The 22,858-nt window shown below is 44.5% G+C and overlaps 1 protein-coding gene across 4 annotated transcripts in view; it reads left to right on the top strand.

Annotated features, from left to right (window-relative positions):
* GALNT13 (polypeptide N-acetylgalactosaminyltransferase 13) overlaps nucleotides 1-22,858 on the top strand; it is a 313,273-nt gene that overhangs the window by 19,580 nt on the left and 270,835 nt on the right. Inside the window, exon 2 of one of the 4 annotated variants that reach the window (XM_077320013.1) lies at nucleotides 8,091-8,233. The gene's annotated coding sequence lies outside the window, so the exon portion shown is untranslated. Of the gene's footprint in view, nucleotides 1-8,090; nucleotides 8,234-10,091; nucleotides 10,369-22,858 lie in introns of those variants that run through there. The other 3 variants (XM_077320012.1, XM_077320014.1, XM_077320015.1) reach the window with 3 other exon arrangements.

Here is a 22,858-nt window from a genome sequence, read left to right as displayed (position 1 = left end):
TAAATCCCTGCTTTCTGCTCTGGCCACAAACCAACATGAACCTCATAAACTGCCTTAATAATTCATGAAAGTTAATGATGGTAGCCCCATCACAAACTTCAGTTTGTGAACCTCAAAAAGAACAAAATTCCATCACATTCAGTTCATGCCCATTTCCCCATCATCCTTCAGAGTGTTGCTCATTTCAAGGAAAGCAGGAAAGAGAGTATAAGAAGCATATGCAAAACAAACTGATTTGTTCCAGAATGAATCATGGAACAGCACATTTTAGTCAAACAGAAAAGTGCCACAGATTGTCAAACAGCATATAGTTATACACAGTGATTATTTACTGTCTTTCCCTTACAAAATAAAGAAATGTAGATGGAACCACAGTAGTTTGTAGTTGAGATTAATCTGAAAATAATTTGCTAACTCAGATACATATTAAATTAATCTTTTGGGAGTACGGGATAGGCAACAAAATAGCATATTTACACCACCACCCCACCCCCAAAAAACCCTGGAGCATTTTCTGCATTCCGCATGGTGTCTGTGGAAAGTGTGCGCAAGCTAGAGGCATGTATCCCTGTGTGAGTTCATGTGATAGTACTGTGTACTTTTCCTTGGCTAAAGAAGACATTTTACTCCACATGAGTAATCTACTGTACACAGATCATATCAGTTTGATGTGCGAACTGTTTTCAACATGAATGATCGATCCAGAATGAAACACCTTTAAACCCGGGTGAGTCTACTAGATGAAATTTCCATGGGATCTGTGGGATTTTCAGCCTAACCCTGTGCATGTTTACTCAAATGTAAATGTCTCTGAGCTCCCCAGCATTTATTCTGCAGTTCATACGAATAAGACGGCATTGCTTAAAAAGAATCTCTTCGGCTGTATATCGGCTAGAGATCAAACTCACTGGGCTGGAGTTTTTAACTACAGATAATTAATTAAAGGGATACCACAAACATAATTTACTTTTGCTTCACTGTTGACTAAGCTGCAAAACAACATAAAAGGTATCTATTTGATTATTGCTCCGAGCCAGATGTATGTTTATCTAGATTTGTTGAGCATCATCAATGGACTTGGCTGTAATTCAAAATGGACTTTCCAATAGATTTTTGCTTTAAAAGAATAGGTTGTTGAAAACTTTCGCTTTCTTCTGAAAGATGGTGTTGGAGAACAGAAAGAGTTCACTGAACTATGGTTTCTTCTTTCCCTGGGAGCCCTATCTTCCCTGGAAAGCTGGAGCTGAAGGCTGGTGCTGTGTCAAGGGTCACGGGAGGCTTGGCTGCAGGAAGAAGGGGAAGTATGGAAAGGGAAGACTTTTTCCCGTTCCCTTCTTCCTGCAGTTCCCTTTGTTGCATGATATATTGTCCAAGAGGATCTCCCACATGGAGACTTTTCAGAGGGACACAAATGAATGAATAATCTGCTGTTGCACGCCCCTCCTGCTTGCAAGAGTTTGGATCCAGTTCTGTGCATGCAACAAAACGTGAAATGAATGACACACTCATTGCCCTTCTAGGAAGTAAACTTCCTTAGTTTTTGCCTACGTAATTGTTGCACTATGAGGGTATGGCTATTATGAATGATTAAACTAACTGCAGAGAACATGAGAAAGGGGAGACTGGAAGGGTAGAGTGTAAGAACAGAGTATGGACTCTTTAAATAGAGTGTTGTTTTTTTATGGAAACAAATGTTGCTAACAAATTGGTGAAGCAATTAAGGCGATAAACAGGTTTCCATCAAACGTGTACTACTCCAAGCAAGCGTATTGGGAATTGTATTATGAGATTTTAAGTACTTGGAGATTTGTTAGCATTAAGTGTTATCTGCTTGAGACATTTTCTGAATAGAAAACAAAAACTGTTTGGGTCTATAATGAGCACTGGATCTGTGTATCTGCTCTGTGGTGAAGTTTCCTCGGCCAGTATCAATCACTTGATGGTGCTGGGTGTTGATTATACAGTAAATATATTCTAGCATTCAGTGTATATGAACCAGTGTACTAATCTGAGGAGTCTATTGTGAGACACATCCTAAGAAAATGTACTTAGAACCCTACGTGAGTCCACTCAATGGTCTAACTAGCAGGGAGACGGAGACAAGAAGTGCTACTTTCCTTGATGTTCTGAGGCCTATTGGGATAACCTCTTAAAGATGCTGTGTACAATACATTTATACCCTGCCTTGCTCCCCAATGAGGACCCAGAGTGGCTTACCAAATTATTCCCTTCTGCATCTTGTCCTCAAACTACTGTGAGTAGGGATGTCAGCCTCCAAGTAGGACCTGGGGATCCCCCAGAATTACAGTTTATCTCCAGACTACAGAGATAGTTTCTCTGAAGAAAATTGATGGTTTGGAGGGTAGATTCATGGCATTGTACCCATTGAAGCCCCTGAACTCCCTAGGCTCCATCCCTAAATCTTCAGGTGTTTCCCAACTTGCCAACTGTACCCCCTCATTCCCAAGTGATATCAAATGCCTCTCAGTTAATTAGACCCTTCATTTAATTTCTGTTGTTCTTGAAGGCAGATATAAAAAGACTGGAACTGAAGAACGCTTATGCCTCTGTTGTTACAGGACCGTTGATCACCACTTTGGGAACTGGAAGCAGTTTTCTTCCAGGCCATACTAGCCAGGGATTCTGGTTGGGGGGGAGGCATCATATGGGCATGGAATTGGGGTCACTATGGGTGAGCAGGTAGTTGTGAATTTCTTGCATTCTGCAGGGGGTTGGACTAGTCAACTCTGAAGGTCCCTTCCAATTTTATGATTCTGTGACATATGGACAGTGGGACATTCTTAGCCCTAAATATATTACATCACCCATTTGTGCAGAAAGCCCCATTTGTGCATCGTTTCCCCATTTTTGAAGTGGAGGGGAACATACAGATCACACCTCAGTGCACATTAGATTGAACACATTAAAAAGAGCAGGCAGTACAAATAGAATAATTACCAAGGTAGTGTATGGGCCATCCTCACACTCAATCCTAGGGACACTTACACGGGTTGGGGTGGGAGTTGATCCCCTTGAAGTCAATATTAAGAAGACAGTTTACCCTGTCACTTTGGAACAATTATGAAGTTTTGCCAGCTACTAGCTCAAACAAAAGAGTGGTTGCGGAATTCTCTAAATAGGACCCATTTTACTGAATGGAAATCCTTTTTAATAAGTTTACAGAGTTCTGAAGAAAAATGACACCTCTGCCTGTTCCCCTCTCTCACACTATTAAATGAGTTGCTTCGGTTAATTGGCCTATGTATTTTATGAATAGTCTGATTTTTTTTTAAAGAACTGCTTCTAAATAAAAGCCTAAAATAAAAATAATGAGAAATCACAGGTAAGGACTAGCTGTTTTAGATACTCCCACAAAAATTCAAAAGAGGTTTGTCAAGATGGGGGTTGAAGTAACAAACCAGCAATAAATGTCACCCTGATGGGTGCCTTGATTGGAAGAAAACTCACATGCCCTTTTCAGCAACTGAACCTGTCAGTTATACAAATGAAAATGCATATTGGGTGGAAACAAGCAATAAATCTCTTACCCGGTAGTTGGAATTTTGATTGAACAAAAGGAAATACGGTGATAAGTAAATTAGCTTCCTGTTAATACCAACGGTGGCTTCTTTTGAATATATCAGCAAGTCTTTCTTTAAGCATAATGAGTTTCTAATAAATATTCATGTGAACCTTAAAAAAAATAATGCAAGCGCTTGAGATAAACAGAACCCTTGAGTTGGATTGCTTTCTGCCATCAGAGGCGCCTGTTGATAAAGATGGTAACCAATTGATTGAAATTTACAGGTGTTTGTGGTACAGCTTGTCATTTGGTAGAATGGTTCTAGTAAGGCCCCATCAAAACTATTAGTTGGACAGGTCACAAATATCATCAGGAACTGTATAATAGGGACATGTAACAGTCTTTTGTAGTACATAGGAGTAATGGACTTCCTCTACGAGTAATGGACTTCCTCTATAGCATGTTGGAGTAAAATAGGAGTAATTGACTTCCTATAGCACAGTGGTCCCCAACCTTTTTATCACCGGGGACCGGTCAATGCTTGACAATTTTACTGAGGCCTGGGGGGGGGGGTAGTCTTTTGCCGAGGGACGTCGCTGCTGCCGCCTGAGCCCCTGCTCCACTTGCTTTCCCGCCAGTGCCCCTGACTTTCCACCGCCCACTAGGGGGTGCTGCCAGCTGCAGCTGCGCAGTGCCACGTCGAGGGGGAGCCCCAGTCATGGCAGCTGCTGGAGAGCACCAAAGGTGAGCCAGTGGCAGAGTGGCAGGGCAGCCCCCAAGGCAGCAGCTGGGAAGGAGGACGAGGAAGAGCCACGGTCTGGTACCAACTGATCCACGGACCAGTACCGGACCCAGTCCCTGGACCAGGGTTGGGGACCACTGCTATAGCATGTTGCTGTAGGCAGGATGTTTGCTGGCTGCATACAACAGTATTTGTACTCTACCAGGTTCTTAATAGAGGTGGGCACAAACCTGGAAAATTGAAGTTTGTTGGATTTGTGGGTGGTCACGGTTCAGGAGGAAGTCATGAACCCGGCATGCCCCCCCCCTCCATGTTCACAAACCTTTGGAGCTCTTCCGCCAGCCCTTCGGTTGAGGCTAAGTAAGGTTGCGGGATATGTGAATGGGTCTCCCCCTCCCTAAAAGAGCTCTGGGGGGGAGATTTTTGCACACTTTATAGGCTCAATGTGCATGCGCCGAGGGAGGAAATTCCACCCCTCAAAAAGCCTATGAACATATACAGAGGGGTCCAGTAGCACCTTTAAGACCAACAAATATTTATTCAGGGTGTGAGCTTTCGAGTGCAAGCACTCTTCCTCAGACTATGATCTTCTTACATGACAGGGAATATATAGAAAAAATCAATTCTGTTACATCTGTGTCACAACCAAATACAGCCTTTGTCAAAACAGCCAATCAATCCCCTAGAATTCAGCGTACTTTACAAAGAAAAACCAAAATGCTGCTATTAGAGATCAAAGGCTATCAACTCCCCATATGTTGCTTGCTCCATAGAACTATACAGAGGGGTAAGACCCATATGTGGTCATGCGGGGTCATCGAGGACATGGCCATATGAACCTGGTTCACAAGCCACAAACTACCCAATTTTGTGGGTTTGCGGAGACCCATGGGTTGGGTCGTTCCCATCTCTGGTTCTTATTGGCGTTATTGGCACTGCACCTGGATTTAAATCTCAAGAAAGGCCCTGTGCTCAAAGAAAAGACCACTAAATCTCCCATACAGGCACAACCCAAAGATTAGCAACACTATCTCACCAGCAGTGGCTTCCCAGTGGACCCTTCATGCCATCGGGAGTGGGCCCTGGTGGTTCAAGAGGAATTCTGGGGTAGAACGGAAGCATGGTGGGAGAGAACTGGAGTTTAGCCCTGTCCTCTTAAGAATCCTTCCACTGGGGCACCAGCAAGAGTGATCAGTCCTTCTGCCCTCAGTGGCTCCCTCTCCCTGTTGCCTTACTCCTTCCCACTAGGCTACTGAAAGCTGTTCTTTCTGTAAGCTTGCTGTTGTGGTTTCTGCTCTTCCTTGTTCATATAGCTCCTCTGCCTTACAGAAAACTTGCCCTCCTCACACAGGAACCAGTACTGGCTGCAATGTTATGAATACCATCTGCCCAAGATCATGGGGCTTTGGCTCAGTGTCATGCAGAAGGTCCTAGATTCAATCCCTGGCATCTGCAGTTAAAAGGATCAGACAGTAGGTGATGTGAAAGGCCCCTTCCTGAGACCCCAGAAGGCTGCTGCCAATCTGAGTAAATAATACTGCTATTGATGGGCCGATTCACTAGAAGGTCCCTCACTCAAAAGAACTTCATCATAGGCTCCTAGTGTACTCATGCATTATATTTATTTATTTATATTTGAGCTTTTATTCCACCCTATCTTGACAGACTCAGAGTAGATCACATCATAGGTAGAATCACATTTGCCGTGTCCTTTGGACAGGGATGGCATCTGACTTCTTTCACCTTTTGTACTTTTGTTTTCTTGGATGGCTGTCACTGTGGGTAGAGATCCTCTCTCCTAGACCGAGGGTGTGAGCTCTTCCCTAAGTGGCAGCCATTATACATTTCTTGCTTTGGGCTGATAGGCCTGACATTTCAGTGTGCTTTCCTCCAGCATGCTAATTCTGCCTCAGCCTCTCAGACGCTGGTATATCTGCTGGTATCTTCAGGGGAACTTTCATCCCTCTTTCCTACTCATCAGCTCACTTTGACCTTTTCTGCACCGGAGGCTCTGCATTGGTCTGCAGGATGGAGGTTGAGCCGGCGCAGGTTGCCTCACTTCTTCCTGCTCCTGCATGGGGGAGCATTTGGCCTGGGGCACCTTGTATGCCCTGCAGAGCAAAGTTCTAGCACGGGAGCCAGGGCAACAAAGTTTCCAGTGCAGAAAGGGTCCTCCAGTGCTGATCAGTTTGCACTGCATCGGTTTTCAGTTCAGCATTAGTCATGGTAGATGGATGAATAGCTTTTATACCCCCCTTACACCTCATTGTGGGGTAAACACTCTTTGCACTAGACATACAGATGTCCATCCTACTATGGCTGGTTCTGGAGGAAGGAGATCAGCCACTGTATGGTTGTCCTCTGTATCCCAGTCCCGGCAAGGCAGTGGGCTAACAACTCATGGGCAACCATGTGAAACGTGCCCAACAGATATAATAGCAAGAAGATAGCTGAACTGCTCTGATCCAGCTGACACCAGACATTGTCCATCAAGGTGACCAGCATGGTCTCCACCTCATGGCCAGGGCAGAATCCTGACTGGTATGGATCAAGTGCCGAAGTTTCCTCCAAGAATGCCAGGAACGGATCCGTGGTGACCCTCTCAACCACCTTTGCCAGAAATCCACGGTGCAAGACAGGACGGTAGTTGGTGGGGTCCCACAGATCAAGCAATGTTTTTATTTCAGCAGGGGGCAAACCCTGCTTTAGAAACCCTTTATTGCTAAAGAGTTTAAAGTATTTACCACAGAAGCTGGTTTCTGCAGCTGTGGTAACTCAGGCAGAAAGAAAACCATGTGAGACAGATGTTAAATCAACTTTTGTCTCAGTTTTTGAAATCTGGACGTTTAAAGTTGCCTGACTATAGCACCTCTGTAGCCCAGTTCATGGCTACCCAAATAAATAACTAAAGCATAGGATCCATGGGGATGAGGGAGAGGTGATAAACACTGGAAGGACAAACTGGGTTAGCATTGAAGCGCAACATCTTTTAATGTCACCATACATTTTTACTGGATTTTCCCCTCTGGATTTGCTCTTTGGAGGCAATAAAGGTAATACAGCCAGTGCTGGTCCCCAAGAAAATAGCTCAGATATTAAACTGTGATAAATCACATGAACTAGATGGAATTCACTAAGAGTCCTGGAAAAGTCTTGAAAGAGCTGGACTCCTGCCAAAAATATGTAGTTCATCATTGTACTGAGCCACTGTATTAGAACAGTGGACTGAGTGTCTTGTCTAGCTTTTTAAAAAGGGGCTAAGATTTGTGTGAGGGACACGAGGGGAATGCATTTCATTAAAACATTTTAATGCAAGGTTACGCCAACCTTCTAGGGTGTGAGAGAGATTAAAAAAAATAAGTTATCTGCGTTCATAAACAAAAGTGTATCCCTGATTATAACAGTAGGATAATATGTATTGAGAAAACCATTGTCCCATGCAAAAATTAATGAGAAACTGCAGCTTTCAAATGTATAAATGACAACCTGTGAGCTTTATCATTGGTACCTAAGCTTGGATTACCCACAGCTCTGCAGTTCAGAAGATGTAATAAAATGAATAAATGGAATATTATATTTTCAGCAAATATCAAAGAATAGTAATGGGAGCAATGATTCCTTAATTGTGTTTTAACTTGCTAATATGACAACTGAGTTTGAAATTATATAAAAGTGAATTTATCTGTATATTCAGGAAATGAATATAGGTTATTTATGCTTTTAATTTTTGAGTACACTTGACCCTGTGCTGTGGATACATTCGTTTTTAAAAAAATCCAGCGGGAACATCATCCCATGTAGTCATGTTCGTATTGTTTTCTCCAGATCATCTGCCAGGGTGAACAGGGCTGTCTCCACCCCATGGCCAGGTCAGAAGCCGGATTGGAATGGATCAAGGGCTGATGTTTCCTCCAAGAACCCCTGAAGCTGTACTGTCACCGTCCATTCAATCACCTTACCTAGGAACGGTAAGTGCAAAACTGGGTGGTAACTGGCAGGGTCAGAAGGATGCAGCCCTTGTTTTTTCAGCAATGGCCTAACCACCACCTCTTGTGTCTCTCTGGGAACCTCACTGACTCCAGGGACAGATTGATATCCCAGAAAGGGATCCGAATCTCCCAATTGGTAGCTTTCATCACCCATGAGGGACATGGGTCAAGAGGACATGTGGCTGATCGGACAGCTACTAGGGCTGAAGGAATCTAAAATAGGACACTGAGACAGCTGAGGTTACATCTAGACAGCAATGCAGTGTGCTGTACTTGGAGCCCCCTTTGGCGAGTGTTTAGAGGCCACAAGCTAGTGCAGAATGTTGCTGCTAGATAGCCGGCTTCAGTTCCATGCAACCCCAGGCCTAAAGTAATTACACTTGCTTCCAATATGCTCCCAAGCTCTGTATGGCTTGGGACTGGGGTATCCGTAGGAGCATGTACTCTCAATAATCCTCCCTAAAAATCAGATAACAGGGAAAGGCCCTCTGGATCATCCTATCATCATCAACAACAAAATCATTTGTTGGGTACACAAGTGAGGGCCTTTTCAGTGGCAGCCCCCTGATTATGGAGCAATCTTGCCAGGGAGATGCACCTGGGCTCCATGCTCAATCTTTAGGTGGCAGCTGAAGTCAGTTTTATTGATGACAGAATTTGATTGATTTTTCTGCCTACTAGCAGTTTTGAATAACTGTGCTAGTGATTCTTATGTTTTATTATTTATTACATTGTAAGCACCATGAGTTGCTATAAGGGAGAATGGTGGCTAATAAAGGTTTTAAATGAATAGATTTCACTCCATCAATTACTTGTCAGCTTATAGAGAAAAGTGAGGTGAAAATACCGTCCATTAAAAAAATACTTGAGGCTGCAATCCTATGTTCGGCATGGGAGGAATGGCAGCAAACACCAGCAAATGGTGAGATCCACACAAACCATGCAGTTAAGAGTGTGTGTTACCTCTGGCACTGTGGCCACTAAAGAGAGTACCAATGGAAACACATGTTGCACCACTAAAAGATTCTGGTGGGTAGCCATGTTGGTCTGAAGCAGCAGAATAAAGTTTTGAGTCCAACAAAGACCATCAAAGTTTTATTCAAAGTGTGCTTATGTGTGCACACACGCTTCTTCAGACTATGAAATGGAAATCACTAGACTACATATGTAAAGTGAGAGTAAATTGGCAGTCAGTGACTAAACAGCATCATGCAGTACAATGAAGATGGTTATTCAAGAGCCTGGCTAGAACAACCAAGGGAGCTTATAAGGTTATCAGCCCTTTGGGTTTAACTCCAGTTCGAAATCGTAGTCGAGGGAATAAAAACGTCAAGATTAGTGATTAATGGCCCATGCCTTGCCGGTTGCAGAGCCGAGTCTTATCCTGCCTCATTGGCATTATTATTACTTGACAAAAGAAAGAGAAGGGCGCGCACCCCTCAGGACCGCTACGCGAGGGCGCCGCGTTGCAAGGAGGCGCGTGGCATCACTTGGCACGACCAGAGCCGCCGCAGCGCCGAAGGCACGCATTGCGCGGCCGCCACCGGGGACCTGACCGGGCGCCACAAGAGCCGCGGAGAAGGCGGGCCGGTTACGTAAACAGGCCGGGCAGCCAGAGGACGGGTCTTCTCTCAGGCGGCTGGGCGAGAGGGGGAGGCGGCGACGAATGCGGCTGCCGCGCTCCCCCGATTTGCCGGCCCAGCCTCCGTACGCAGGCGGGCCCGTCGCGTCACGTCAAGGCTGCGAGCCAGGTCGAGCCAGGCCTCCGCGCGGCTGCTATAGGACGAGCCCGAGCGAGGGGCGGCCCTTGGAGCTGCTTCGCTCGCTCGCTCCCTCGCTCGGCCGCCGCCGATGATTATTATTGCTGCTGCTGCCGCCGTCGAGAGATGCTCGCGCGCTGAGGAAGGGCGCCCCGTCTCCTTCGCGCAGGCAGTCCGGAGGCGGCGGCGGCGGCTGTGCGCGATGAAGGAGCCGCTGCCCGCGGCCGGGGGGAGCCTCCCCCGGCAGGCGTGACCTTTCCTGCGCTCCAGCCAAACGCGCCGCCCGTGTCTTTCTCCGGCCAGGGCTTCCGAGCGGCTTCCCCCGGAGCCGCAGGGCGGGCTGTCCCCTCGCAGGTGAGCCGCCGCGCAGGAGAGGCGCCGACGGCTCGGCGGGAAAGAGCTGCGGGAGCGGGGCGCGGGGTGCGGGTCGCCGCCAACTTCGGGGCGGCCGGAGCTCGCCGCTTGCTTTGCGCTGCCTTCGGGGCTCGTTCGCAGCGACCGGCGGGCAGCAACTTTTCGCGCCGTTTCTGGAGCAACGGGTGTGCGAGGCAGCTGCGCGCGGGGAAAGGGGCGCCGCTTCTTCCATCTTCCACATCCCTCTTCGGACAGGCGAGTCGCGGCGCCTCACCCCGAGGGTGGCTCCGTTGCCGAGGCGGATCGTCTGGGTCGACGTGCCTCACTGTTTCCTGACCGGAGGCGGTGGCGGAATCCGGGGAAGTCTCTGCGCTCCAGACGGGTGGCCGCGGCGGGGTGGGGAGGCGCAGCCAGCGGGATGATGCTGGAGTGGCAGCGGGAGGGCACGGGCGTCTTTCCCCCGCTTGCCGCCGGCCACTGCATGCGCCGGGGAGGGGTGTGTGTGTGGGGGGGGAGCGGAGAGCCTCAGGATTATTGTCCTCAGCTGAACGCTGCTGTGCTCCACACGGTCCCCGGCGATGGCTTTGGGGGCGATAGGTCGTGGGGGTCGAGGAAGACCAAATTCTTCCGTGCCTTCTGCGGCGGGAGCTTGCTCCAGTGAAGGATTCCGGAAGTGTCTTGAAGGGGACCAGTGCAGATTCCCCGGCTTCCCCGTGGTCTTCGGGGTTTCCCCGGAATCACGTCTGGTCTCCGGTCTTCAGAGATCAGGTCCCCACCAGAAAATGGATGTTTTGGAAGCTGGACTCCATGGCACTGTACCCCACTGAAGTCCGTGGCCTCCCCAGTGGCCATCCAGGAGTTTTCCAACCTGGAGCTGGCAGCCCTACCCCCCCATCCCCACTGGTGACTAGGGGGCACCCTCAACCCTATCTGAGATAGTGTCTTGAGCATGTGTACAGTGACTTCACCTCCCTTTTGAAGCCGGTCACCAAACCTTCATGCACCTGGAACTGGGCACAAAATTTCCTGATGGAAAAATTCCTTTCTGGCTTGTAAACTTGAGGATCTCCCCTTTTAAAGAGACTGTCTGAATTTGTATTCATTCTTTTTTTCTTCTTTTTTTTGTATGGTTTTGTTTGACTCTCTCCCCTCCCCCCCCCCCTATTTTAGAGGCTGGTGCCTGGGCTCTACCTTTTAAATCAAGGGAGAATACCCAGCTTGGGGGGGGGAAGGCATGTTTCTAGTGAAGGGATAGCTAAAGGTCTCTAAATGCTGGTTCGGAACAGAATTTCCTTTGGAAATGGTGCCTTTGTATCCTTCTGGGGCTTTCTCTAACCTTGTATCTTGAATCAACCTTGTAAAACAGCATAGAGACTTTGTAGAAATGTGTACACCTAATCTTTGCAGGTACACCCAGATCTTGATGGAGCTTCTGCTTTTCAGGCAAGGGCATTTGGGACTGCAGCGTGATTAACTCCGAACAAGCATATCATTTCAATACCATGCACTGTTCTTTTTCAACTAAGACCCATTGAACTTGGGAGACTAATTTCTTTCAGTGTCAAAGACTGTGCAGGTATACTACAATACTGTTGTATCTGGCTGCATGTGGAGGAGTAGGGAATCAAACCTGGTTCTCCAGATTAGAGTCTTCTGCTCTTAACCACACCACCAGGTGGCTTTTTGGATTCATAGGATCATATTGTCTGTGTCTCCTTTCTTTTCTCCTCCCCTATGAAAAGTGAATGCTTCTGTAACTTGTACTCAAATCTCCATGTACATCCCCCCCCCCCCGCTGTCACGTGACAGCGAACTATTGGCAGTCCCAGGGGGGTTTCAATGCAAGAGATGATTAGAGGTGGATTTGCCATTGCAGGCCTCTGGTGACCTGGTATTTTTGGTGGTCTCCCATCCAAACACTGATCAGGGTCAACCCTGTTTAGCCTTCTGGGATCTAATGAGATCAGGCTATCCTGGGCTATCTGGGTCAGGGATAGAGGAATAGTAAAATACATATTAGAATTTTCCCTAAGTGAGCCTCTGGGACTATAGTGAGACCTTTTCTTCTCCTTTGCAAAATCGAGTAATTTGTATCAGTCTCTTGCTATTCATCAAATAGTAAGAGTACTTGGGTCGTATAGCATTCTGTCTACAGGCTCCCAGGGAGTCTTTTTCTTGGGGTGTATATGAACCTCATGTTGGCTACTAATTTCATGAGATGAAAACTTTTGGGTTGTTGTCCCCTCAAATGTAGCTGTTAAGTAGCAATTGTCCTGACTGATGCATAACTAAAGTGTCCCTTTAAACCTCATTTTTAAAATTCAGCGTTTTTTTTCACCTATCCATTAGTGCTGTCACTCAAATTGTTGTCATTCAAGTAAACTATTACAGGTTTTTTTTCAGTGTAGGTGTTTATGAAATAGATGGGTACCAAAATTGGAGAGCTGAATACACTGTAAACTATGGAATATCTGGTTCTTGAAAGAAGGGTGCAAGGAATTGGAAGAGAAATCACTATCCTTTTAGCTGAATGATGCTGAAAATTAGAGTCTGGCCACATGTCATGTCAGATTTTCTTCAATGCACTGTTTCAGTCCTGTTCAGTCCCCTGAGATAATTTTACTCCATGTAAGATTTTTCCCTTGTGTTGATTAATTTGTGAGATGTTCATACTGGCTTGAGTTATAGTCCTTATGCTGTCAAATGGGATGATGTCTTGTCTTGTATCTCTTCCTGGGATTATTAGCATGTGTTGTGAATGTTCCAGGGTGGTATGTAGCTATGCAAGGCCAGAAATTTTACAAGTATTACATGTATGCTTGAGGATGAAGTCAAATGGAACACGGTGATTTCATTGTTTTGTCTTTTCGGTAACAGATTAGGTCTACCTTCAGGTGAACGTTGGAGGAAGGAATAATTAGATCATGTCCACTGTTCTGTGACAGCAATCTCAGAACAAAGGGTCTTTTGGAACTACTGTAGTTGTGTTTGATAAAGGAATTCTGGAGCGTCTAGAATGGACAGCTGTGCATGGCTAGAGACAATATTGTAAGAAGTGTCTGCAGGATACTAAAAGTCACACATGATTAAGGATGCTATTACCACTTTCATTTTCTATTAAGAAATAAGAATTTTAATGGAATTCTGTGATCAGAACCCTGCTCAGTGATCTATCTAGTCCAGCCTTTCTCAACTCTTTTACTGTTGAGTAATCCCTGAAACATTGTTCAGGCTTCAAGAAACCCCAGAAGTAGTGCAATCATGCAGAATATGGTTAGGAAATGTGAATGTGTACACGCCCACTCACAGCCCTCCCCTTTCTTCCCCCTTCAGACCCATCATTAGGCATTTTGGGAGCAGAGTTGGTTCAACATGCCCATATATGCTCATATCAACCAATAAATGTTTAACAAATTTTTAAAAAAACATATTAAAATTAATGAACTCCTCATCCAGGAAACCTTGGTTGGGAAAACCTGATCTAGCCCAACATTCTGTTTTGTGCCATGGTCAATTGCCCTGGAGAGCCAACAACAGGGCATTGAGGCTAAGGCTTTCCACTGATGTTGCCTCCTACCAGTGGGCCTCAGATGCGTTCTGCTTCTGAATAACAATCGTTCCTTTAACTCACCATGTAATGCAAGGTTTCTATATGTTAGACATTCATGCAGAAGAGGGAATTTTAATCATGGTTGGTTGTCATATTAGGGTAACTATCTGCTGAAATTTACTCTTTTCTGTCTTTCTTGAGGAGGACACACTGATATTCTTGGTTTTCTCTTCCCACAATCCCTGGAGCCAGGAAATTGACTGTACTTTCCATCTCTGAGTGGAAGAGATGTGCATCCTCGGTATTTTTTGGCCTTTGTTCTTCTGACCTCATTTTCCCGGAGGATGTTTGCTTTGCCTATTGCTTCAGCCATCACAATATCTGCAGCTGAGGTGTTAGACCATGAGATCTCCTTTGAGTCATGGGATCACCTCTGAGAGATGTGATCCCCAAGCAGCAGAGCAGGAAATCTGCAAACCCACTTGCCCAGCTGTCTTCCTGCTGCAGAGCTGCCAGAGAGAGCCATTGATTGTGAAGCATCTTGCTTAGATTATGAAGAATCAGGCTTGATTTTTGCTGCCAAGACTGCCCTAGACTGACCATCAGAGAGAGTCTGTATTGGCCCCTCAGGCTTGCTCAGTGCAATCTTCTGAGAGCATTGGAGACAATAGCACCCTACCATATGGGAAGCCAGAAGGTGGGGGAGCTCTTGGTTGTCCCAACAGGTTCCCAGGACTCGCTAGAACAGTTTGTCTGCAATCAGGTGGGCTGTCATGTTAGTCTGAAGCAGCAGAACAAAGTTTGAGTCCAGCGGTACCTTTAAGACCAACAAAATGTTATTCAAGGTATATAAGCCTTCATGTTCAAGCACACTTATTCAGGTACAGTGAAACAGAATTTCCTCAATTATTATGTAGAGGTAGAGAGAGGGGGTGTGTTTGTGTGGTGGAATTAGTTACCAGGAAGGGCTGGTTTGAGTCAAAATGCAAAAGTAACTGAGCTTACCTTGACTTTACCAAGACAGTTGGTAAAGTCTGTGAATGGCAGTAAATTAGCATATAGGTTCCATCTCCAGTTAAAGGATCTTGCTGGCAGTATGTGACATGAAAAACCCCTGCCTGAAACCCTGGAGAGTTGCTGCCATTCAGACCAAATGACACTGACTTTGATAGACCAAGTGTCTGATTCAGTATTAGGCAGATTCACGTAATACGTAACATTGTGCAGACCTAATTTAGAGTCCAGTGGCAACTTTAAGACCAACAAAGTTTTCATCAAGGTATGAAGTAATGGAATGGAAGTAATCAGTTCATACTTATAGGCAAAGTGCAAGAATACATTTACATAGAGCATCATAAATATGGGCAGCAAATTCCAGAGCTCTCAAGTTCACCAGAACAGGATGTGGAGGGGGAGGGGGAGAGGGAGAGAGTTTGGTAGCAACAGTGGTAACACTGTTGAAGTGTTCTGCCTCAAACACTATTATATGTTGTTTGAGTGGTCCTGATCAAAGTTATTATGTAGGCTGATTTCTGTTTTTTGGGGTGTTACTTTGGGAATGACACAGTGGCTGACTAACATTCCAGTTTCTATACATACCGGAATGATCTATTCTAGGGAGGTGGTATAAGCAGCCAGGTGACACTGCAATAATCCTTGAGAAGGATATGTCTCCAGGGTACCCTTGTAGTGTAGTGGTAGACCATGCAGTAGAGACAACTCTTGTGGTTGGTTGAGGTGTCTATAAGAGGTGGTTAAGCTATCAGAATTTCCATTCTGAGGCTTTCCTTTCTTAAAGAGGTTTGATTTTGAAGAGGAGCTGAAATACTTGATTAGCTTTTCCACTGCCAGAAGCTTACTGGATTGAAACATCCCTCCTCCAAGCTCTCGCACTTTTAAATAGTTTTCTTCTGCTACATACCTTTGAGGCCTCAAAATTCCCTCTTGGGTTTTTTTAAAAGGGAAAGAGGGCTGCACAGTATTGCATGAGGGTGGTTGCAGTTCTGATCTCCTGAAGTGGTTATAAAACTTTATACATGTGCTCATTTCAAATCCTCTTGGAGAACAAAATGAGATTTGGAGGGAACTTTACTACATTCTGAGCAACATGATCTGCATTAATGAACTGGGATTCCAGGCACTGTAGAAGAGAACGCTGTGCTTAACTGAAGTGGGGCTTTATACAATCATTGAAAAATCCAGGTCTGGGTAAATTTGCAGACAAGTTGAGTTCCTGAATTTAAAAAAAACCCTTAAAAACCTTAGTCTGCAGTCCTATGAACACTTTTCTGGGAGTAATCCGTTTTGAATAAAATGAGAAGAGGGGTGTGCAAGGGAAAACAAAGAATTCTCCTGGATTTGGGTATAATGGACCCATAAAATACTGGCATTTCCTGATGCTTTCAAATCCCAATACTGTTTTTTTTTAAAATTTGGATCCTGTAATATTTGGGAATCCTAAGGGGCTTTACGCACCGGGATCTTTGTTGCAAATTGGTCACTGAATGAAAAATCGCCATTTAAAATAGTGGAATTCGTCGTTATGCATACCTGCCTTTGTAGTGGAATCCAGTTGTGTTTTGTAGCGTTTCCCACAGCTTCCGGTCTCGGCAGAAAAGGAAGCGCTATTGCCAAGCTCGTCCCGCCCCTGGCCGTCAAGCAGCCAATGGGCAGCCGTTAGCATGCTCCCAAACAGCCCCTTTCCCTTTAAGAAAGGTTTAAAAAAAAAAAAAAACAGACCCATAGCAACGAATCTGGGTAGATTCGTTGCAACGGAGAGACCCATCCAGCTGCCTAATGTGAGCTGTCGTTTGATCGTATGATCGTTGCCACGCTGCCTCGAGTGATAAAAAAAAATCCCCCCCCTCTCACGGGCCCGATTTTCGGCTGAATTAATGTGTAAAAAATAAAGGGACTTTATTTCAGCAAACGGGCTTTTATGTGGTTTGTGCTTAGTGACTAAAGGTGAAGGACTGAAGCCAGGGAAGCCTCTAAACAGAAAGAGGCTCGCTGGTGCGTTTATCCCCGCTCGCTCGGAGAAAAAAAAATGGCGATTGCTTCGCCGGAAGTTTGGAGGACAGGCTCAGGAGGAGGGACTTTGAAGAAACCGCAACAATGTTAACGCACAGGTCTTTATCGCTAGTGTTGCAGATTGTTTGCAAGAGTGTAGCGCTTTCCGGAGGGTGAATCCACTTTTTGGGATTCCCCTGAAAGCGCTACAACGAAGCGCTTTTTGCTGATCGGTTTCAGGAGTGTTGCAGATTGTCTACGACGTCGTGCGTTATGGCAAATCAATAGCGTTTCCAATTGGCAACCATTGTGCGATTTTGAAGCCGTGCAAAAAGCCCCTAATTTTTTTCAGTGGTGGTGCTTCTTCAGATGAGTCCACAAGCTAGTAGTTGAGAGATGGCTGTGGTCTCTTCCTGGACTAATTGTGGCCCCACGCAGCTGTCACTGTGCAAAGCTAGAAGTGCTTCCAGACTTCGGAGGTTTCAGGCACCCACGCTGCCCATTCGCTGCAGGCACCCTGGAGCCATTTCCTGTGAGCTGCTCAGGGAAGGCACACTGTGTTTGGTGGTGGTGGGGGGGGAGCGTGGAAGAGATGCCTGAGGGGAGAAGGGGTTATGATGGCAGCACTTACAGATGCATCGTGTTCTTGCACCTCCAGTTTCCCCTTCTTATCCTCCTCAGAAGGCCTGCTGGTCTTTTGAGGAACCAGAGCAGGGGCATTGAGCCTCTCCCCTGAATTCTCCTGCTGCCTCGAGGGGGTCTTGGGTTGAGTTCTAAAGCCAGAACACTCACCCCAAAAGCTCACCCCAAAAGACAGCTCAGGCAGCCCCTTCTGTTGCTGAGTCTCAGAGTGGTAGAAGGCCACTCTGCACAGGTGGGGAGAAAGCCACAGCCCTTCCCCTCCTCCTCTCAGACACCCCTCTATTCTTAGCCTTGCCCTCAGAGCCCATCTAGGTTCCCTTCCTGCCAATTTCTATTACCCCAAGCTAAGCTCTTCCTAAGTGGTACTTGTGCAGAAGGTGCTATGCATTTAAGTACTTGTACTGCAACCTGAACCTAACAGAGTCTGATGCCTTTTTATGAACCCTCCCACCCCAAAACAAGGGTTTAGTCTTTCGAAGTAGCCTAAGCTACCCTTGTTTCAGTTTTTTCTTTTGTTTTGGGGTTTGTTTTAGTTTTTTAGAAGTAGTAACTTCCTATACTGAAATGCATGATTTAATAAACTATCCTTGAGATGGAATAACAAACCTCTAAAGAAGTTTAAGGCTCTTTATTGAACTTCTCCTGACTAGATTTTATTGGAACAAGCCTGATTTCCTTTATGGAAATGCCGATGCTCCTTCTTGAACCTTGAAAAAATACAGGAGAAGCTAAAGGGAATTTTTTCTACAAGGGCCTGCCTACACTGAAGCTCAGAATGCTGCATGCTGCTTCTTAAAAAGTTAATCTAGGCTATTATACCACTGTTTTGAAAACACACAAACTTGACTCTTCTAATATCCGTCTAGCACTGGGCTAGTTAGGGAGGAACTAAAGCTCTATGCTAAAATTTAATTAAAAGTGTTTAAAAGTTAAACAGTTCCTAAAACAGACCCTTATCACTAAAAGCCTATTTAGCAGCATCTAAGTATTGTATTTAATAGCCCTTGAAAACAAAAGCACGTATTTGGAACAATGACAGAACAGTGAATCTAAGCACACATACCCCCTTGCAAAAAATCAATCTTCTAGAGCCAACTTGGTGTAGTGGTTAAGAGCAGCAGCTACTAATCTGTCAAGGTTTGATTCCCTGCTCTCAGCATGTAGCCAGCTGGGTGAACTTGAGCTAGTCACAGCTCTGATAGTGCTGTTCTTACAGAGCAGCCCTGCCAGAGCTCTTTCAGCACTATCTACATCACAGAGTTCTTGTTGTGGGGAGCGGAAGGGAAGGTAAGCTGCTTTGAGACTCTTTAGAGTAGTGAAAAGCAGTGTAAAGGTAAAGAGTAGACTAGTGAAAAGCAGTGTATAAAAAACAACTCTTCTTTAGAAATTTAAAGGAAAAAATACAGGAGGGTACAACTACTAGGGGGGAGGCATGAAAAAGGACTTAAGATAGAAAGCAAGAAGAACGCAAACCAAAAGTCCCTACCACGTGTGTGTCTGTGTGTACACGCGTATGCATGCACACACACACAAAAAGAGGGGAGAAGTAGAGGAAACAAACATTAAAGCCTCACTCTGAAAGAAACAGAGAAAGGGGGCATTGAAGGACAGTGAGAGAGAAAATCCAGGTAAAATAATAGATTTTTAAAAAGAAAAGCAGGACCCCCCCCCAAACAAGAGCCAAAAATGAATCAGTTAGCCAAACTTTAAACCAAAGAACCAGAGCCACAAACCACAGCAGAAGGAAGGTTCAAGGCTTCCCCTACTACCAGGCCCAAACAACAACAAAACTCCACAAAAATTATGGCAGCCATAAGTCACAAAACTAGGTTTTACGAACTAAAACCTTAGAAGAAACCCCAAGAGGACAAAACAAACAGTCAATGGCTTGAGACCCCTGGTGTGCCTCCTCCCAATTGCTCAATGATTTTCTCTCCATCAATTTTAAGCTAAAACAGGTTTGGAACTCTACTTTCACAGCATGAAGTTGTGGGGAACAGATGGGAGGTCAAGCTTTTCAGAGACCGTTTATGCACGGGAGGTTTCATGCCGGGCTGCAGGCTGGAGTCTTATTCATGGCAGATTGTCCCACCTCTTCCTGCACCCACATGGGGGAGCATTTGGCCTGGTGCACCTCATCTGGCCCGTATTTCTGCTCCTGCACGGGAGCTGGGGCATTGAAGTTCCCAGTGCATAAACGGTCAGAATGCTGAAATCTGTACCAGGAGCAAAGCATAGGCCTGTGTGATGAAGCTGTGCATATTCATTGCTCTGGGTGTATCAGCACAGTGGTATCTGTCTGCATGCTACATGATATGCTTTAAGAAGAATGCAAATGCTCCATGCTCATTATCATGGAGTTGGTAAGGCGTATGAGGGTGCAGTTTGACGGGCAGAATAATGTTACCTCTCAGTCAGGCCACGGTTAGTCTGGATGGCTATCTGGTCATACTGAACAAAGAATAAAGGCCCCCCTATAACAGAATATCCTCAGAGGAGGTCAAAGAATTGAGGAGCTTCCTAAGAATTTGGCTTTGCAGTAGGCTTGAAATAGTCTGGTTATACCAGTAGGTATTAGAAATATATAGTTGTCTTTTATGCCCGGGTGTGAGGAGTTTCTGACAATGTCAGCCAAGGACAGGTGAGGCGTCCTGTCAGCCGCCAACTAATAAACTTATATATGAGAGCGCTGTAATAATTATTTCTGCTATTAAATGTTATGATTAAAAGTTATAAAATGAACAAATCATTAATATAATTTTACGGATATATATATATATATATATATCTTTCTAGGTAAGTTTTTATGGTTTTGAAGTTAGCTAATTAGCCATGAATATGAGCCTGATTACAGTTAATTGAAGCTCCTCACCTTGTGATTCTATGTATTTGGGGTAAGATGCATTAGACTTATGAAATGCTCTCTCTATTTCATAATCATCTATATAGAATTCTTGGTGCTTTCATATTTCTTTTATGTTAGTCAGTATTTAAGGTGTTATAAGTATGCTTTAATAAAGAACAGGTGGAGGCAGAGATTCCCTAATAATAATATAGTCCAGTAGACAAATTGTTGGGTGTTTATTTATTTATAATTCAGTTTTAACCCTCGGGGAAGGGCGGCTCACAGCAGTTTATAATTACTCTGATACAGGAATGATTCTTAAGAGCCTGGCAAGAATTATCCAGAACACCGTGATTTCTAATATTAGAATATAGCAAGATCAAAGACGTGACTTTCCTTTAAAAATTGGCTCCTTTGTGCTTATGTATCTAATGGTGCCTGAAGGTACTGTCAAGTCTCATTCAGGCTTTTGTAAAATGTTTGTTGTGTTAACTACACTGTATGTTCTTCAAGATGCGGCAGGTTGTATAGAGGGCCTTGGCTTTGCTCAACTTTAATAGTGAGCATGAAGTGTTAGACCTTCCTTGAAATGTAAATGGCTTTTTAGAAGAGTGGACTTAGGCATGATGTGGTCTTTTATGTATCAGTCAGTCATTCAATCACTTTATTACGGTCATTGACCAAATAAGAAAACTCAGTCATACAATAAAATCTGGGTTACAGCATCAAAATTAGTACACAATATTAATAATTTGATAAATTTACCTAACATATATTGGCAAATGTTTAAAAATGCATTAAATTAGGGTGCAAACCTAACTGTGTTCCCTAAGCTCTTTTCTAGTCTTTTATGTAACTTTGTCATTACAATTATGGAGTAGGAAGGGATCCAAATACACCAAATTCTACTATTTTCAGATTAGAATATAGTTGACATATCTTTCTGTATAAAGAGAAATCCAGTGTTTGCCAAGAACGGAAGATGAAAGGGAGGAGGGAAGAGAAGGGACAGCAGCCAGGGAAAAAGTAATGCAGTATGCATAGCTCTTGTTGTATATAGTCACTACTATATCTAAAAACACCCCAATAGCTGTCTATCTCATTTCAAATCTTAACCTATGTTTACATGATGAGTTTCATTGATTGACTTCTACTTGCTATGAAGGAAATATGCTTAGGACTGTAGACTTGTCAGCAGGCTGCTTGAACTCAGTAGAAAATGGTAGCACCATCCAATGCATAGTTATTTAGAAGGGTGTAATTCTGCATAGGATGACACTGAAACTGCTTGTAGAGCAACAGACCGTGTGACAACTGACCAACGTGTTGAATACAGTTACAAAGAAATGGTTAATTCTTTCAAACTCTGGATAATTGTGAAACCTTATTAAGATGGATTTTGCAAACCCTGATCTATAGGAGACTTCTCCAAGATGGTTTTACTTTTTGTTCTCACTCCTCCCCCTCAGTTTTTTCTGCTCTTGTAGAGACTGCAGATACTTGTTTTACAAGTACAAAATTCAAGGGTAAAGCACCCATATGTTGAAGCACAGAAACAAAATAAGAACCACCTGTTTACAACTAGCCATACATTGACAAGCACTTAATTCTTTGTGTTTTTGAGTTGTAAGCCCTTAGTGCATCAGGTTGAGTTGTTCTTGTTCCTCACTTATGGTATAGGTAAAGGTATCCCCTGTGCAAGCACCGGGTCATGTCTGACCCTTGGGGTGACGCCCTCTAGCGTTTTCATGGCAGACTCAATACGGTGCGGTTTGCCAGTGCCTTCCCCAGTCATTACCATTTACCCCCCAGCAAGCTGGGTACTCATTTTACCGACCTCGGAAGGATGGAAGGCTGAGTCAACCTTGAGCCGGCTGCTAGGATTGAACTCCCAGCCTCATGGGCAAAGCCTATGGTATAGCATGTGCTAAAACACCTGTGTACCCTCCCCAGCTATTTAAGCACTTGAAAAGGGGGATAAGGACGCTAAAGGCCCAATCAGGTCCTTATGGCAGTTTTAGATAACTTTTATTTTTAAAATGCTTTCTGTCATGCAACAATTTCTGATTTTTCCCCCTCTACAAAACCTGACTCTTTTTTTTCTACAGGTGCATTCATGTCAGATATAATTCATGTTAAATATCCTTCTGAATGGATATTTTAAGGACAAATTCATTGAGGAAAGGAAAACTTCATGAAAGAATAACATGGAGGTGAATTTCATCAATTCTCAGCATTTAAAAATTAGCTATCAAAATACAAAATACACAGTTCTAGGCAACACTGTTTTGAAAGGAGCTTACATAACATTTTAGTCAATTAAAATTCCATGTATCATGACTATAATTTAGATGTTTATTTATTTATTATTTTATTTCAATCCCAACACTCCCATAACATGGTTCATGGTGGGTTACAATTATAAATACACATTTAAAAACCCC

The sequence above is a fragment of the Paroedura picta genome, chromosome 2 (assembly GCF_049243985.1).
Source record: "Paroedura picta isolate Pp20150507F chromosome 2, Ppicta_v3.0, whole genome shotgun sequence".
Taxonomy (NCBI): domain Eukaryota; kingdom Metazoa; phylum Chordata; class Lepidosauria; order Squamata; family Gekkonidae; genus Paroedura; species Paroedura picta.
The sequence above is the reverse complement of the archived record's forward strand: the minus strand, read 5'-3'. Positions and strand labels throughout refer to the sequence as shown.